Consider the following 16,694-nt stretch of genomic DNA (forward strand, 5'->3'; position numbering starts at 1 on the left):
TCTTCCTCTATGAAATGCGAAGCAATTAAAGGATTTTGAGCAAGATAGTGATACAATGAAAGCCACTATGGGGAAGATTAATCTGTCACTTGTGGGAAGTTTATGTTAAAGTAGAGAGAAACCGAAGACAAAGCAAATGGTTTGAGGACTATCATGATAGCTCAAGCACAAAGTGTCACTTGCCTAAACTTAAGTGGTGGCTGTGGGAGACCCCATCACCAAGTTGGGGTACACCTGCAGGAGTGCAGCCTAGGAGAACTGCCAAGGTTCGGAACCTGTGAGCTAGAAGTCAAACTAGAAGTCAAGGAAAGAAGGAAAGCCATGGTTGTAAAGTTTTCCATCTCCAGACGAAATGTCCACAGAAACATTTGTGCAGTGCTATTATTTTCCGACTATACTGTTGCTATTTGAAAATTCTGCATTTCTGGGCTCCCTTTCAAATTAGAAGCTGTAGCAGCTCAAAATTCACGTTCACATATGCTAATAATCTTCCTTAGCTGTCATGATCTCCATATACCTGAAATTTCTACTGATGCCTGTTGTGTTACGCCAGGCCTGCTTCACTCATCCACGGGAAAGGACCAAAACCAGGCTGAACCTAAAGTAAGTCAGGTTGCAACAGTCCATTTTGGCTCAAGAGAAATGTTTCAGACATGAGCCCTTAATAGTGAAAGGGTTCTTACCCCTATTTAAATAATCTAGAACTGAATTTCTTGACCCATGGTGGGAGTATAGTTTAGAAGGTCCATGGGATGTCAAGACTAGCCTTGTTCAATATGAAAATAAAGTATGAAATGGAGAGACATTAAAAAGGATTAATTATGGTGGTAGTTTGGATATTAGAATTCAAGGGCAAGAAAATTAGTAGTATTTCAGAAAATCTGAAAACTCCCTTTAAAATAGCCAAGGCTTATGCTTATTTGATTTTTTTTTTTCTCATGCCTGGCAAAACTAAGAGAAGCTAAAATACAGAGTGCCATTGTTTAAAAATTAAACTTTGTGCAATGAGAACTAAACTTCAGGAAACAACAACCTGTATTTGGCATGCTGTCAAGAAAGAACTGTTAATAAACGTATCTCTCAATAAAAGTGTAGAATTTGATATTTTAAAAATTGTTAACATGGTGTTTTAAATTTCTTTATTGAAATCCATCACCAAACAATAACAAAACTCGCAGAAGCATTATGGCTGCTCAGTGAAGTAATAACTGCTAGGATTAGATTCTCTGCTTCAGCAGAATCTAGGTACATGTACAAGAGTGATATATAGCAAGGCCGCAGATACTGTAGCATGTCTTCACAGCAGACTGAACATCAGAATTGACACTAAACTTTGTGTCAAGATACACAAAAAGACTTCCAGACACAGAGTGCACCTGAGGTTATAATCTGTCAAGATTAACGAAGAGTGAATACCTACAAAAGCAAATAGACTGTGATATAATTGTCATCTCCAAACTGGTGAAAGAAGATTTTTCTTCACAATTAACATTCAAGTGCATGAGACTGAAATCCATTTACTCATTTTCTGATAATTTATGCAGCAATGTACAGAAGTAATAGGCATGGTTACATGGCACATTTATACAATACTTTTCATCCCTAAGGATCCTAAAGCTCTTTACAATTATAGCTAATGTTTGTTAAAGTACTTTGAAAGGAGAGAGTGCCACAGACATTCCAAATATTATGATTATGAAAAAGCTTGATACAGTATGTATAGAACACTTCGCTCTCATGAAATTGTTGCCAGTTCTAGTGCAGGAAATAGAATCCTTTATGAGACTGATGAGCCAATGTTTATACAACTTATCCTTCAAGAAGCTTAAAGTCAACCTCTTCTCTACTGTAACCATCTCAGAAATTACATGCAATATGGTCTATAATTACTTATTTTTAGAATTGTAAGGAATGCAAATATCCTTAATAAGAAAAACTCATTTTTTTGGTCAACAAATAAGAGTCATTATTTCCAAACTGATAAAATTATAACATAGAGAGAATAATGATGTAAAAAGATCCTTCCACTCAGTGTGGCAGAGTATGCTGTGTTATTTCACTAGCAACTGACCCACCTTTCCATATACGAACTCGTGAGTCAAACAACCAAGAGAATGGCAGATAATGGACTTCTCAGCCTCCCTAACAGCAGCACTGACAAATGATACAGACTGCCAATCAGACCAGGTGCCTGGATTTTGTACAAAAAGCCAATGTTATGAAAAAAAGAAAATAGATACTACATAGAAACCCAGTCTTGCAAATACGTCTCTGGTGGCCTCATCCAGTTTTCACAGGCAGCAGTGGCAGTATTTTTAGCCATAGAGCTAGGAACAAACACAGCTGGAAAGAAGTGTGCAGTCTGTGCTCTTTGGTAGTGACAATGGAGTTATCATAGGACCAGGTCTACGGTGTGAGTCGTGGATTTTACTTTAATTTCCTAGCAGTGTAATCAGCAAGCCTGGATCTTCAGCCCTCCTAGAGATTATGTGAGTTACTTGCTGTCTTGTAAATAAACTACTTTTCTGCTCAAATTATCAGAGTGGGTCTCTGTTGCTTACAATCCAAATCTCTAAATATTTGATACACTGATGATGCTTTAATCAGTTTAAACCAACAGTTCTTTTTTTTTTTTTTTTGAGACAGAGTCTTGCTCTGTCACCCAGGCTGGAGTGCAGTGGCACGATCATGGCTCGCTGCAACGTCCACCTCCCGGGTTCAAGCAATTCTCTTGCCTCAGCCTCCTGAGTAGCTGGTATTACAGGTGCATGCCACCATACCCAGCTAATTTTTGTATTGTTAGTAAAGACGAGGTTTCACCATGTTGGTCAGGCTGGTGTTGAACTCCTGACCTTGTGATCTGCCCGCCCCAGCCTCCCAAAGTGCTGGGATTACAGGCATGAGCCACCACTCCCGGCCTAAACCAACAGTTCTTACTCTGGTGAATTAACTGTTGTATATGACTTTGCTCCTTCCTTTTCCTTTTCTATTAAATTTGGATATGACAAAATTGCCCAGCTTTGGTTTCTGTTCTGTTGTGATTTGATTTGTTTCTCTTTCTTTCTTTCCCTCTCTCTCTCTCTCTCTCTCTCTCTGTGTGTGTGTGTGTGTGTGTGTGTGTGTGTGTGTGTGCGTGTGTGTGTGTGTCTCCATATCATTTGACCCTTCTCTGGATCTAGTAAGTTTGTTGCTAGATCCAGGAACCTCCCTACATTTTCCAGAGCAAAATAAAAATAAAGACACTTAATGAACACAGGTTTTCATTCTACCAGTCTATATGTTTGTGTATTTATTAAAGATTTTGTATCACTTTTTAAGGACAATTCAGTAACTGGTTATATGCTGGAAAGCAGATATAGCACTTATAGGAAGAATAAAAAATAGAAAAAAATGCTCTAATATAATGTGAGTGGCTACTTAGACCTAAGGATAAAATTGTCATGGACAGATTCACACTAGTTTCAAAAAGTCTTATGTCCCCTTCGACTTAAATGAAAGTCAAAATGATGTGTGCTGAAAAGCTAGGCAGGAAGCCTCAAAAGTAACTCTGGTTATTTTGGTCGTTATGAACACACTAATGACACTGACATACGAAATGAGTTCTCTCAAAACTGTTTCATGAAATGCTAGAGTAGATACATCATTATTTCTAAATGAGTATATGATCTTTTAGTTACACGAATGTACTTAATACACTAAATATTTGAGTAGACTAAAATGGAATAGTATGCTGCAGAAGTTTGAATGCACATGTCCTTTTACTCAGTAATTCTACTGAAGTTTTTTTAGGACAGTTTTGTGTGGTGGCTAAAAATCTAGGCACAGACAAACCTGGGTTCAAATCGTAGTTCTGTTGAGGACTAATCGTGTCACATGGACAATGTGTCACCTTTCCCCAGCCTCCAAATCTCCATCTAAAACGAACAATTAGTAATGCTTGCCTCAAAATGTTGCTAAGAAGACTAAGCACATAAAGCATTTAGCATAGTGCTTAGTGCATAGTATGTGACAATGTCAGCTATTGCAATGATAAATATTATTATTATTGTTATTATCTTGCCACAGAAGTATTCACACGATTTGACATGACACAAATGTCCATAACTACACAAAGCATTAAATAAATTGTTTCACCCAGTGTTTGGAATAACAACAAATCCATCTAAGAAGTGAAGTAGCTTTGTATGCACTGACAGTGATGAAGTTCCATTATATGTTACTGGTCACTATAAAAAGCAGGTTGCAGAAAAACATGTCTCTCACAACCCCACACTTTTACATACGTGTCTATGTTGCTGCCTGTTTGCATGGATTCATCAATGTGTTTGAAACGTTATATACCTGTTAACACTAGTTGTCTCTGGGGAGTAGAAATGTGAGTGGGAGAAAATAAAAGAAACATTTCACTTTTCTTTTATAGATTTTGTTTCTCTCTGTGTTTGTGTGGCTATGTATGTCTTTACTTTTACACAAAACAGTGAGAAAAAGTAAACTTTCACAGCCTTTTTATTCAACTTGGAAGTGACCTTCCAAGTTTCACACCAGTAATAATGCCAATTTTCACCTGTAAATTATGCATATATATAAGCATAGTCCTTTCTAGGCCCAGAATCCTATCATATTAACAGGACTTGTGCATGTATAAGGAAGAACCTGCCATAATTCTCAAATATTTTGTTTGCATTTCCCAAACTGACAATTTATTTGTAGAAAGTTTATTATTTTATGAAAATATATTTTAATGTTGTCTTTAAAAAAAGAAAGTTTATGACTATCATGCACTGTTCTTTTTTTTTTTTATTTCAATTTGAGAGCAGGCACTGTTTATTAACCGACCAGCTTAGAAAAGTAATCGGGGTAGACACCTTAGTTCATTCTTCTAATAAGCCTGTTGATCTGGTCCTCCCTGTTGCCAGCATTTCCACCTTCTACAAAATGAGTGGTCTTTTTCTTTACTCTGCCTGGTGGAAAAGGTAATTTGAAGGGCCACAGAAAGTTATTTGCTTCTTTGAAGCGTTTTCCAACAGTATAGATCTTATGAATCTGATCCTCCACGCAGATGATGCCATATTTACCAAGAGATCGGGCAATCATAAGCATTATCTGTCAAAGCAATTCACTTCTTATTGATTTTGCCATAACCACGCTGGTAGATTCGTTCATTTACTGGATTCAGATTTGGGTACCCCCATGCAATGTATGGCTCTACAATCCTCAGCATGTTAATCGAAGCCTTGTCAAGCTTCACAAACATTCCGTTGAAAATTTGACGAAGGCGAAGGAGACACAACACCTTTCAGACCTCTGGGCTCACACCCTTGATACCTCTGATCCTGATGACAAACTCCAATTTGGGTTCTGCAGGTACATAGGAGTTGCCAGCTTTTCTTGCCATCCTCGTCATTCGAATTTCAGTTCTGTATATCTGTCTATATTCCTCGTGATAGTGCTTTGCTTTTTCCTAGGTAAGCTTCCTCCTTGCCTTTCAAAGCATCTTTTGGGCAAACTTCTTTCTCAGGCACTTGATCTTCAGCTCTGCAAAATTCCTTCGCTTTTTCTTAAGGGTTTCTGGCACAGCAGGAAACTTCTTCTCTTCTATAACCTCCATGGTTCCAGCTGAAAAAGAGGCATGCCCTTTTCTTTCTAATGCCATCACATTAGACAATCAAATTCATTGTCTCTCAGAACAATGCATTCTTGCCTTGCCCAAGTCAGTTTCTCTTCATTTAGCTAGGACTCATAATGAACCCTTCATTTTATCTCAAAATCAATATGCAATGGATCATGGAGATCATGTGTTCACTCCACAGATATTTATTACATGTCCACTCCATAGAAGAAATTGCCTTACCTGCAACACAACTCATTTGCATCTTATAAGTGGTGGGAAAGGATTGAATTGACGCCTTTTTTCCACATACAGTTCATTTATTTTAGGCAGAGAAATGAGAACTCAGTGTAGTAATGTCCTCTGACCAGCAATTATAGTTTGAAGTCACAAAACCAGGTAGCCTTTAAGCAATGGGTTAATAACACATGCCACTGTGTACAGATTTAGATGATGGATGACTGGAATTTGAAGTAACTGGACAGCTGTCTGAACAGACTATTTCATTATACGTGAAGGAATGGCATTTCTAACTATGATGATAATTAGAGTAGATGAAATGCATAAATCAGGGAAGTTTTTTTATAGCATTGGTTTGGGGGAACAGTTTTTAACCCTCCGTATGGGCTCAGTGCATTGGATTAGGAGCCAATGCATGTTGCTATAATAGGAAGGATGTGATATTCTTGTTTCTAGTGCTACATGGCATGTTTTTTGTATATCTGAATTCAGAGTAACACACGATGCAATAAGAATGTTCAGTTGCAATCAAGGGTTTGAATAAAACATGCTTGATAATATTATAATCAGCATTGTTGTTATTTTAGCCATATAATTCCTGTAGTTCAAGTAAATTCCTTTTCCAATATCTCACAAATTTGTAACAACCCTCTTTCAGTTATCAATTGCCGTGTAACAAAATTCCCCAAACCTTAAAAGCTTCAAACAACCACCATGAACCACATTTGTTACCTCTCCTCATTCTGAGTTGTCAAGGATCAGTTAGTTGTGCTGATCTTACTTGGGAATTTTCACAAAGTTGCCAAATTCATAAGGAGACTCAACTTAGACTCTGGGAAGGCTGAACCTCTCTTCATCATCTTGCCTTCCGAACGCCTCTCTTTTCCATGCGGTCTTTCTGTGTGGTCTCTCCGTGTAGAATCTCCAGCAGTGTAGCCAAACTTCTTATGTGGCAGCACTCCCAAAAGTCAGCTTTCCTGGAGGAAGGAAACGGATATTGCCAGTCTTCCTAAAGACTAGGCAGGTACAAATCAGCAAGGCTTCCATTCTGCCATATGATGTTGGATAAACCTAGACCCAGGCCAGCTCAAATTCAATGTGTGTGGGAATTTCATGAAAACATAAATACCAGGAGGCATAGTTCTTTAGGGGTCACCTTTGAAGACCAGTTACCATGATGCCCTTTTTTACGGAAGGGAGCACAGTAATGTTGTGATGGCCTGACCACTGTCTGGGTTGACTCTGGCTCAAAGCTCCTGCCACTGGACTCTACATTTTTTTGGTAATCAAGAACCATGTTTTACATTTTGAGCAGTTTTTTATGCTTAGCAGTATCTCAATGAAGTTTAAATTAATGGTAAATCCAACTGCATCTCTTTCTCTCTCTTGTTTCTGCTCCTTTGTCACTACTACCTAAGTTTAGACTGTGTTATAAAACATAATGTAGTAGTTAATTAGGAAGAACTTTGAGGAAAGATTTATCTGAATTCAAACCCTAGATCCACCATTCCATCCATTTATCTATCTGTCTGTCTGTCTGTCTGTCTGTCTAGATGGAATGGTGGATCTAGAATATATATACAGACACATGATTTGGATTTACCATTAATTTAAACTTCATTGAATTACTGCAATATATAGATAGATAGAAAGGTGGATCTAGGGTATATATGTACACCCACATGATTTGGGCTAAGTTAATTAGCATTTTAAAACTTGCTTGTAGATAAAATAGATATTTTATAATACTACTTTCATTAATTGAAATAATGCATAGAAGGTAATCTGCCTAAGGCCCAAGTCTTATAAAGCACTCAATAAATGGTAGTTGCTACTTTCTCTTAATTGCAGGCCTGTAGTACTTCTTGAGTGTCCTGCTTTCTCCAGACTCACCTGCTTACAGTCTACAGTGATGTTAAATTAGTGGCCCCTAAAACAAATGAAGTATCCTATCACTCTTATCCCCCTCATTCCCCCCAGATTCACTGATTCTTTCTCCATAGTTTAAATTCTCTTAGCTTGGGATTCTCATTCCTTTAAAATTGTGCATTTACTTCTACTCCTCTTCTGAAAATGCAGCCAAACTGAATCAATTAGTCTTTCTCAAACTCTCCAGGTTTGGGGCCCCATATCTCTATTTTGCTTCTTTTACTTTTCTCTATGCCTGAAACATCTCACTCCTGCCCCTCTTCCCCAGCTAAAGGAGGTTGTAATGATTCAGTCCCTGAAAATGTTCAAAAACATATATATCCAAAAATCACCTGAATGGTTTATTATGAGCACAGGCGCAAATGCCTGCCTGACTCAGCTATTAGCCCAAGTAGGCTAACTAAATGCCATTGTAAAAAATAGACCTCAAGAGGATAACACGATTGATGCTTTTACATTTTTGTGCATATAACTGTCCAGAGTAGGTGTTCAGTGAAATCTCAGGCACAGAATTTGTGGATGTGCATAACCCAGGTCTAAAAGCAGTTCGCATCACTTCCCCTCACATTCCACTGGAGAGGATTGAGTCATATGGCCCAAGGGCAGAGAAAGCTGAGAAATATAGCTAGCTTTCAGCCCAAAGAAGGGACAGTATATTTTGGCACATAGGTAGCAGCTTCTGATAGGTCACTTTATTAAATAAGTAACACACTCCAGATCTAAGAAAAGAGTGAGTTGTAAGGACCGTGACAAACGAGAAAGCTCTTGATGTAACTACAAAGGATAATGTTAGTCACTTTAAGCAACTTTTGCCATGGAGGAATGATTGTCAGGTCCAACCAGATATGATGAGTTCAAGAAAACCAAAAGCCAATTACTGTATGTGAAAACTCCACTTAAAAAATATCAGCCGCTAATTTAATCCTTTTACAAATACTGTGGGCTACATAACCCATTCACTGACTGAATCTGGCCAGCAGGTCCCCGGTATGTGAAGTCTGTTTTAGACATTGAGTCTGCTAAATTTTTGAAGCTACACACCTTGTTGTCCCTGGAGTTTTGATTCATGTAGAGATTCTGAGACAAATTGTAAGGGAATTGGGCACTATAAATTTTACTCAGAACATTCCCTAAATTCGCTACATATTTTAGGGAACAGACTTAAATTTTCCATGTTCCTTCTCTGTTCTACCTGCTAAACATGCTGTGGTGTTCATTACTCATGTTCACTTGTCTATGTCACACTCTCTGGACATCTGGTAGGATTTAACTTGCCCATCCCCTTTGGAGTCAGGTGTGGCCATGTGACTTATTTGGCCATTGAAATATGACTCAAGGTGACTTGTCCCTTGGAGAAGGAAGTTTTAAGAACCCACACTATACTTTGCTTAACAATGAATAAATAAATAAATAAACAAACAAACTCTTTCCCATGGTGATTGGCAAAAATCTAGATTCAGGCTGTTTTGTCAGCCTGGGGCCTAAAGTGACAACGGTCCAGAATAGAGCTCCCAGCAACCCACAAGATGCAAAGTGTGAATGAAAGAAAGAAAATATTGTTTTCAACCAGCAAGATTTGACGGTTGTTTGCATAGCATAATTGACCTCTCATGATTAATCTCCTTGCTAGTGACTGTGTTTCAACAACCGCTAATTATTTAGATGAAATATTATATATTATAAGGGTTTGGATTAGGAATTACAAGACTTGACTTGAAGTCCCCTGAAAAGGGGACTAATGAACTATGCAGCTTGGCTCACATTACTTCTCTCTGAGTCTCAGTTTTGCCATCCGTAAAGTCAAGAGTGTGGTACTAGATAATTTTGGAAGCTTTTTAATTTACAAATTCCTCGCAGAATATCAGTTTAAAGTCCACCAGCAGTGACACTTGCACTCCTTCTGAATGATAAATCAGTCCTTACTGATATACTATCATCAAACCCTATACTGTTACAGTGATTTTCCCATTATATTTGTTATCACAACATATTTTTTTTTTTTTTGAGACCAAGTCTCACTCTTGTTGCCCAGGCTGGAGTGCAGTGGCATGATGTCAGCTCACTGAAACCTCCGCCTCGCAGGTTCAAGTGATTCTCCCACCTCAGCCTCCCTAGTAGCTTGGACTACAGGCGCCCGCAACCAGGTCTGGCTAATTTTTGTATTTTTAGTAGAGACGGGGTTTCTCCAAGTTGGCTAGGCTGGTCTCGAACTCCCGACCTCAGGTGATCCACCTGCTTCAACCTCCCAATGTGCTGTGATTACAGGCGTGGGCTACCACACCCTACCCACAACTTTTAGATGTGCTTAAAATTATTAACTGTAACATTTTTGAGTGCAGGACAGAGTTCAACTAGATGTAATTTATAAGGAAAAATACCAAAACTCAAAAAGATTGAGTTGTTCCTACCACAAAAATAATTAGTAGGAAAATCTAGAACCTAAGCCTAGTGATTTCTGAGCATATGTTATTTTCCTATTACCATATTTGCAATCTAAATTGAATTTCCTGTAGCATGCTTTATTTATTTTATTTACTTTTAAATTTTGCCCTCCGAACACAGAAAATGCAATTAGGACGGTTCTCGGAGACAATAGGTCACTTTACACCACCCACCAAGAAAAATATGGAAGAACACATGGAGAATTCTCCTTGCTTTGAAGAAAATATTTCAATATGTCTTTTAGGAGAGGGAAAAATGAAAGAAGCAAGTTCAAGATGAGAAATCACTAGCCAGCAAGCATATTGTGATAAATCAGCCATAACATGATTATAGCAACTTCCTTGGGAAAGAAATCAATGCTGAATCAGACTTAGATAGACCAGAGGGATCAAATGGAGGTCAAAGGTACTTCTCCATCTCGAAATTGGATAATTATTACTGTTATTATTGTCAGTTGCTATAATATAATACTGGGAGAAATATACAGAGTCCCAGTGCTGCATTTATTGGCTGGCTAGACAAGTCAATCCATTACAAGGAAATAAATTCAAGCATATTACTCCATCCAAATATCAAGTGAATTAGGGTTATTAGAACAAGGTTAGCTGTGAGTCTCCTTTAGATTTTTTTTTTAAATAAGCAGAAAACATAAAGCAAATAAGCAATTTTGAAAGAAGAAATTGCATCCATTTCTTTTGTTTTGAAAATTGGACAGTAAGGCTTGCTTTAATAGAAAGTATACCAGGTTCCAGCTGGGCACTGTGGCTCAAGCCTATAATCCCAGAACTCTGGGAGGCTGAGGAGGGTGGATCACTTGAGGTCAGGCATTCGAGACCAGCCTTCTCAGCATGATGAAACCCCATGTCTACTAAAAATAAAAAATCAGCTGGGCCTGGTGGTGGTGAGTGCGTGTTATCTCAGCTACTCAGGAGGCTGAGGAGGAGAAGCGCTTGAACCTGGGAGGTGGAGGTTGCAGTGAGCCAAGATCGTGCCATTGCACTCCAGCCTGGGCAACAGAGTGAGACTCCATCTCAAAAAAGAAAAAGGAAAATGGTATACCAGGTTGGAAATCTTGGATTTGAATGTAACCAAAACCAGGAAGCTCCGGACAGGCCTATGTGTTTCCCTTATTCATAACATTCAGTCAGTCACCAAGTTTTCCTATTATATTCCTTTAATAGTCCTAAAACCTCCGCCTGCCTCCATAATACTCTCACTGCCTGCACCTGGTCTTTAGCCTTCTTACCTGCATTTCTGCATCAGCCTCTCCTTTCATCTTCCTGCCTAAGCGTCACATGTTTCTAGAGCATTCTACTTAAACTAACTTAAATGATCTTTCTGAAATTCAAATCTAATCATGACGCTTGTGTCCTTTAAACTATTTAGTGGCTTCCCCTCATAAGTAATTATTTTCTAAAGATTGGGGCTCTCTGTCTTTTCCTTGCTAGACATCAGTCAAGCTGATTATCAAGCAAATCCATCTTTCATTTTCTGCTTAATATTTAATATTTGTTCTCTATTGCCCTTATTGGACTCTTAGCCTTTTGCTAGTGAGATATCTTTTTTTTTTTTTCCGCGGTTCATTTTGAGTCACGGGTGGGGTGTGTCAACAGAGGTTCTTTAGTTGTCAGTCTATTTGAGCACAAACACACCATTGCTGCTGTGAGTGGGTGCATGAGCCCTCAGTTATGTCATCAGCTTAGACCTTTCTACTTTCATTTGAAGTGTTGAGAGGGGAGCTTCCTCTGCGCTACAACAGTAATGTCAAAAAGTATACGCATAAATTTGTAAGAATATGCATGCGTGTATGTATGTGCATAGATCATGTGTGTGTGTATACAGTCATGTGCTACATAACAGTGTTTCAGTCAACAACAGACCGCATGTACTTCATGTGTGATGTTAGTCCCGTAAGATTATAATACTGTATTTTTACTGTAGTCTTTCTATGTTTAGGTATGTTTAGATACACAAATACTTACCATTGTGTTATAGTTGTCTATAGTAGTACAGTAACATGCTATACATCTTTGTAGCCTAGGAGCAATAGGCTATACCATCTAGGTTTGGGTGATTACACTCTTTGATATTCGAATAACAACAAAATCACCCAATGACATATTTCTCACAATGTATCTCCGTTAAACAATGCATCACTGTTTATACATTAGTCACCCATCGCTTATCCTTGGGGAATATGTTCCAAGACCCCCAGCGGATGCCTGAAACTACAGATAAAACTGATCTCTCTATAAACCGTTTTCTCCTGTCCACACCTATGATAAAGTTTAATATATGAATTAAGCACAGTGAGAGACTAACAATAATAACTAATAATAAAATAGCACAACTCTAACAAGATACAATTGTCTCTTAGTACCTGTGGGAATTTGGTTCCAGGACCCTCCACAGATATCAAAATCTCTGTATACTCAAGTCACTTTTATAAAATGATGTGGTATCTACATATAACCTATGTACATCTTACCATGTACTTTAAATTAGCTCTAGATTACTTATAATACCTAATACAGTGTTAAGGCTGTGTAAACAGTTATACTGTATTGTTCAGGGAATAATAACACAAAATGTCTGTACGCGTTTGGTGCGGATGCAATCATCCTTTTTTTCTGAATATTTTTGACCTGAGGCTGATTGAATCCATGGGTGCAGAATCCATGGATCTGGAGGGCCAACCATACTGCAATAAAAGTTATGTCAATATGGTCTATTTCTCTCAAAATATCTTATTGTATTGTACTCACCTATTTTCAGACCACTATTGACCACAAGTAACTGAAACTCGTGAAAGAGAAACCGAGGATAAAAGGGACTGCTATATACACCTGTGTGTGTATCCAAAGCATGGTAGCCATTCCATTCCTGAAAAATAATTTATATAAGTTATAACAATAGAAGGAAATCAACCATATATTTGTGAGTAAAGAGGCCCAAACCTTAGATTTCATGCTCCAGAAACACCATCAATAGATTATGAAGCCCATTCTTTTAAACAACCGATAGTCTTGACCTACATAGCAGCCTTTTCTTGTCTCTTGATCAACTCAAATGCAGATGTAGCACAAACACAAGGAAGTGAATGCCCTATAAGAACTCTTCAATGAACAGAATAAATTAGTGAAGAAATGATCCAGCTTTCCATCCTTCAGTGGAAAGTTCAGGTAATCTACATGTATTTCTGAGAGTTTTCAGTGGGATTGAGCTCCATTTTTCCACCAGGGTGTCTAGCTCAGTAACATCAACTGTAGGGTTTTCCCCTGCCCCTCCCTCCCTCTGATTGCTGGGACCACCTCTCAGATAAACTAGGAGAACCCAAAGTGTTGTCTCAGACACTTTCAGAGGCACACAGAATAACGCAAATCTGCTTTTGGTTATCTTTTCTACTAAATAATTCATGATTGATTCTATGCTCTGGTGTCTTAGTCCATTTGTGTTGCTATAAAGGAATACTGAAGTAAATTATTTTAAAAAGATTTATTTGGCTTATGGTTCTGCAGGCTGTACAAGAAGCATGGTATTAACGTCTGCTTCTGGTGAGGATCTCAGGAAGCTTCCAGTTATGGCAGAAGGTGAAAGGGAGCAGGTATCACATGGTGAGAAAGTAAAGGAGAGAGGAGACGGAGGTGCCAGGTTCTTTTTAATAGTCAGATATAGCAGGAAATAACAGAGCAAGAACTCTCATTACTGCAAGGAAGGCACCAAGCCTTTCACGAGGCAGCTGCCCCCATGAACAAAACACTTCCCACCAGGCTCCATCTCTAACACTGGGGATAAAATTTCAGTAGGAGATGGGAGGTGAAAAATATTACAAACTATATTATTCTACCCTTGGATCCCCAAATCTCATGTCTTTCTCACATTATAATATACAATCATTCCTTCTTTATAATCTCCAAAAGTCTTAACTTCCAGCACCAACCCAGAACTCCAAAGTCTCACTTAACAGTCAAGGAAAGATCTGCAGCTTGAGTCTGTAAAATCAAAAATGAGTTATTTACCTCCAAAATACAGTGGTGTACAGGCTTTGCATAAACATCCCATTCCAAAGGGGAAAAACTGGCAAAAAGAGGGGAGTAACAGTCCCTGGGCAAGTCTGAAATGCATCAGGGCAGGAATTAAATCTTAAAGCTCCCAAATAATTTAATTTGACTCTATATCCCACATCCTGGGTGCACTGGTAAAAGAGGTAGACCACCAAAGCCTCAGGCAGCCCTCTCCCAATGGCTTTGCTGGCTGAAGCCCCATATGGCTTCTCTCACCGCTTGGAATCAAATGTCTGTGATTTTTCCAGGCTAAGGGTACACACTGTCAGTGGCTCCACCATTCTGGGGTCTGGATGGTGGTGGCTCTCCTTCCACAGCTCCACTAGGTAGTGCCCCAGTGGATACTCTCTCTGGGGACTCCATCTCTACATACCCTCTCAGCCCAGCCTTAGTCAAGGTTCTCTGTAGCAGCTTCACCCCGTGGCAGGCTTTTGCCTAGGCACCCAGGCTTTCCAACACATCCTCCGAAATGTAGGTGAAACTGCCAAGCCTCCTTCACTCTTGCATTCTGCATGTCTGCAGACGTAACACCATATGAAAACCATGAAGGCTTATGGCTTGTGCTCTCCAGAGAGGTGGCCTCAGCCAGACTTGGGGGCCTTTGAAGCAAAGATGGAGCCTGAGAAGCCAGGACTCAAGAAGCAGTTCCAGAGATGGTGCAAGGAAGCTGCAGGCACCCTAGTTCTGGCCCCAGAAACCATTCTGTCCTCTCAAGCCTCTGAGCCTGTGATGGGAGGGTCTGTCTTGAAGGTCTCTGAAATGCCTTTGGTGCCTTTTCCCTATTGTTTTGACCATTAGCACCTGGCTGTCTTCTATCCTCATTAACCTTTCTAGCAAGTAGTTACTAGAAGTCTGCTTGGATTCTTCACCTGAAAACACACATTTTTGCCTCTACCACGTGGCCAGGCTGCGAATTTTCCAAAAGTTTTATGCTCTGCTTCCCTTTTAATTTGAAGTTCCAACTTTAGGTCATTTCTTTGCTCCCATATGTGATTGTAGGCTAACAGAAGCCACCCTGCCACTTCTTGAATGCTTTGCTGCTCAGAAATCTCTTCTGCCAAATACCCTAGGCCACCACTCTTAAGTTCTACCTTCCACAAAGCCCTAGGTTATGGACGCAGTGCAGCCAAGTTCTTTGCAAGGGCTAAAAATGGGTGACCTTTGCTCCAGTTCCAAACCAGTTCCTCACTTCCATTCTGAGACCTCCTCAGCATGGTCTTTACTGTCCACATTTCAATTAGCATTTTGGTCATAACCACTTAATCAGTCTTGAAGAAGTTCAAACTTTCCCTTCTCTTCTTGTCTTCTTCTGAGCCCTCCAAACTCTTCCAATCTCTGCCTATTACCCACTACCAAAGCCATTTCCACATTTTAACATATCTTTATAGGAACAACCCATTCCTCAGTATCAATGTTTTTGTCTTAGTCTGTTGGTGTTGCTATAAAGAAGTACCTAAGGCTGGGTAATTATAAAGAAAAGAAGTTTATTTGGCTCACAGTTCTTCAGGCTGTACAAAAAGAATGGCATCAGCATCTACTTCTAGTGAGGGCCTCAGGAAGCTTCCACTCATGGCAGAACGTAAAGGGAGGAAAGCATCACATGGCAAGAGAGGTAAGAAGAGAGAGAGGAGGTAAGTGCCAGGCTCTTTTTAATAATCAGACCTTGCAGGAACTAACAGAGTGAGAAACACTCATTACTGTAATGAAGGCACCAATCAGTCCATGAAGAATCCACCTCCATTACCCAAACACCTCCTACCTGGCCCCACGTCCAACACTGGTGATCAAATTTCAACATGGGATTTGGAGTGGACAAATATTCAGATTAAATCACCAGGTATATAAGATGTTATTTAGTGATCTATAATCTTATATACTATGCAGTAAAAAAGCTAGAACAATTGATACGTAAAGGAGTTTCAAGAAATTGTCTTAAATAATGTTTAATTAGTAGTTGATATCATTCCAATGTGCTCTTCAGTATAATTTTACCATAGGGTATAAGTACATATTATTATTCATATGTATCACTTTATTTTACCACTAACTTCCCCTAAATTAAAAACTTATTTGGAATAAGACAACTTTCTAGTGTGAATTCAGGATAGAAGTTGAGTTTTAAGGCTATACATCTCTATTTGTATATCATGCAAATGAATAGCAATAGGCATAGACAGTTTTACTGTTAACTAAATACAGGGGGCTTTTGATTTTACCACCATGTGAAAGTTTCTATCTACTTCTGAAAATAGCTGCCCTTTTATTTTTTATATAGTAATGGTTCATCTTCAAGGACTAACAAGAAAGGGTATTTTGCTATCCCTGCAGAAAGAAAGGCATATAGATTTATGTAATTCATAGATATTGAAAAACAAGATACTCTCTCCCACACATAAAATATGAGTTCTAGT

The 16,694-nt window shown here is 38.9% G+C and overlaps 1 long non-coding RNA gene and 1 pseudogene across 1 annotated transcript in view; one reads left to right on the forward strand and one right to left on the reverse strand.

Annotated features, from left to right (window-relative positions):
- LOC134739620 (uncharacterized) overlaps positions 1-16,694 on the forward strand; it is a 439,770-nt gene that overhangs the window by 248,903 nt on the left and 174,173 nt on the right. The window lies entirely within an intron of this gene.
- The window catches only part of LOC129036829 (large ribosomal subunit protein uL30-like), a 49,536-nt pseudogene continuing 37,033 nt past the window's right edge, over positions 4,192-16,694 (reverse strand).

This window comes from Pongo pygmaeus, chromosome 4 (genome assembly GCF_028885625.2).
Source record: "Pongo pygmaeus isolate AG05252 chromosome 4, NHGRI_mPonPyg2-v2.0_pri, whole genome shotgun sequence".
NCBI lineage: Eukaryota > Metazoa > Chordata > Mammalia > Primates > Hominidae > Pongo > Pongo pygmaeus.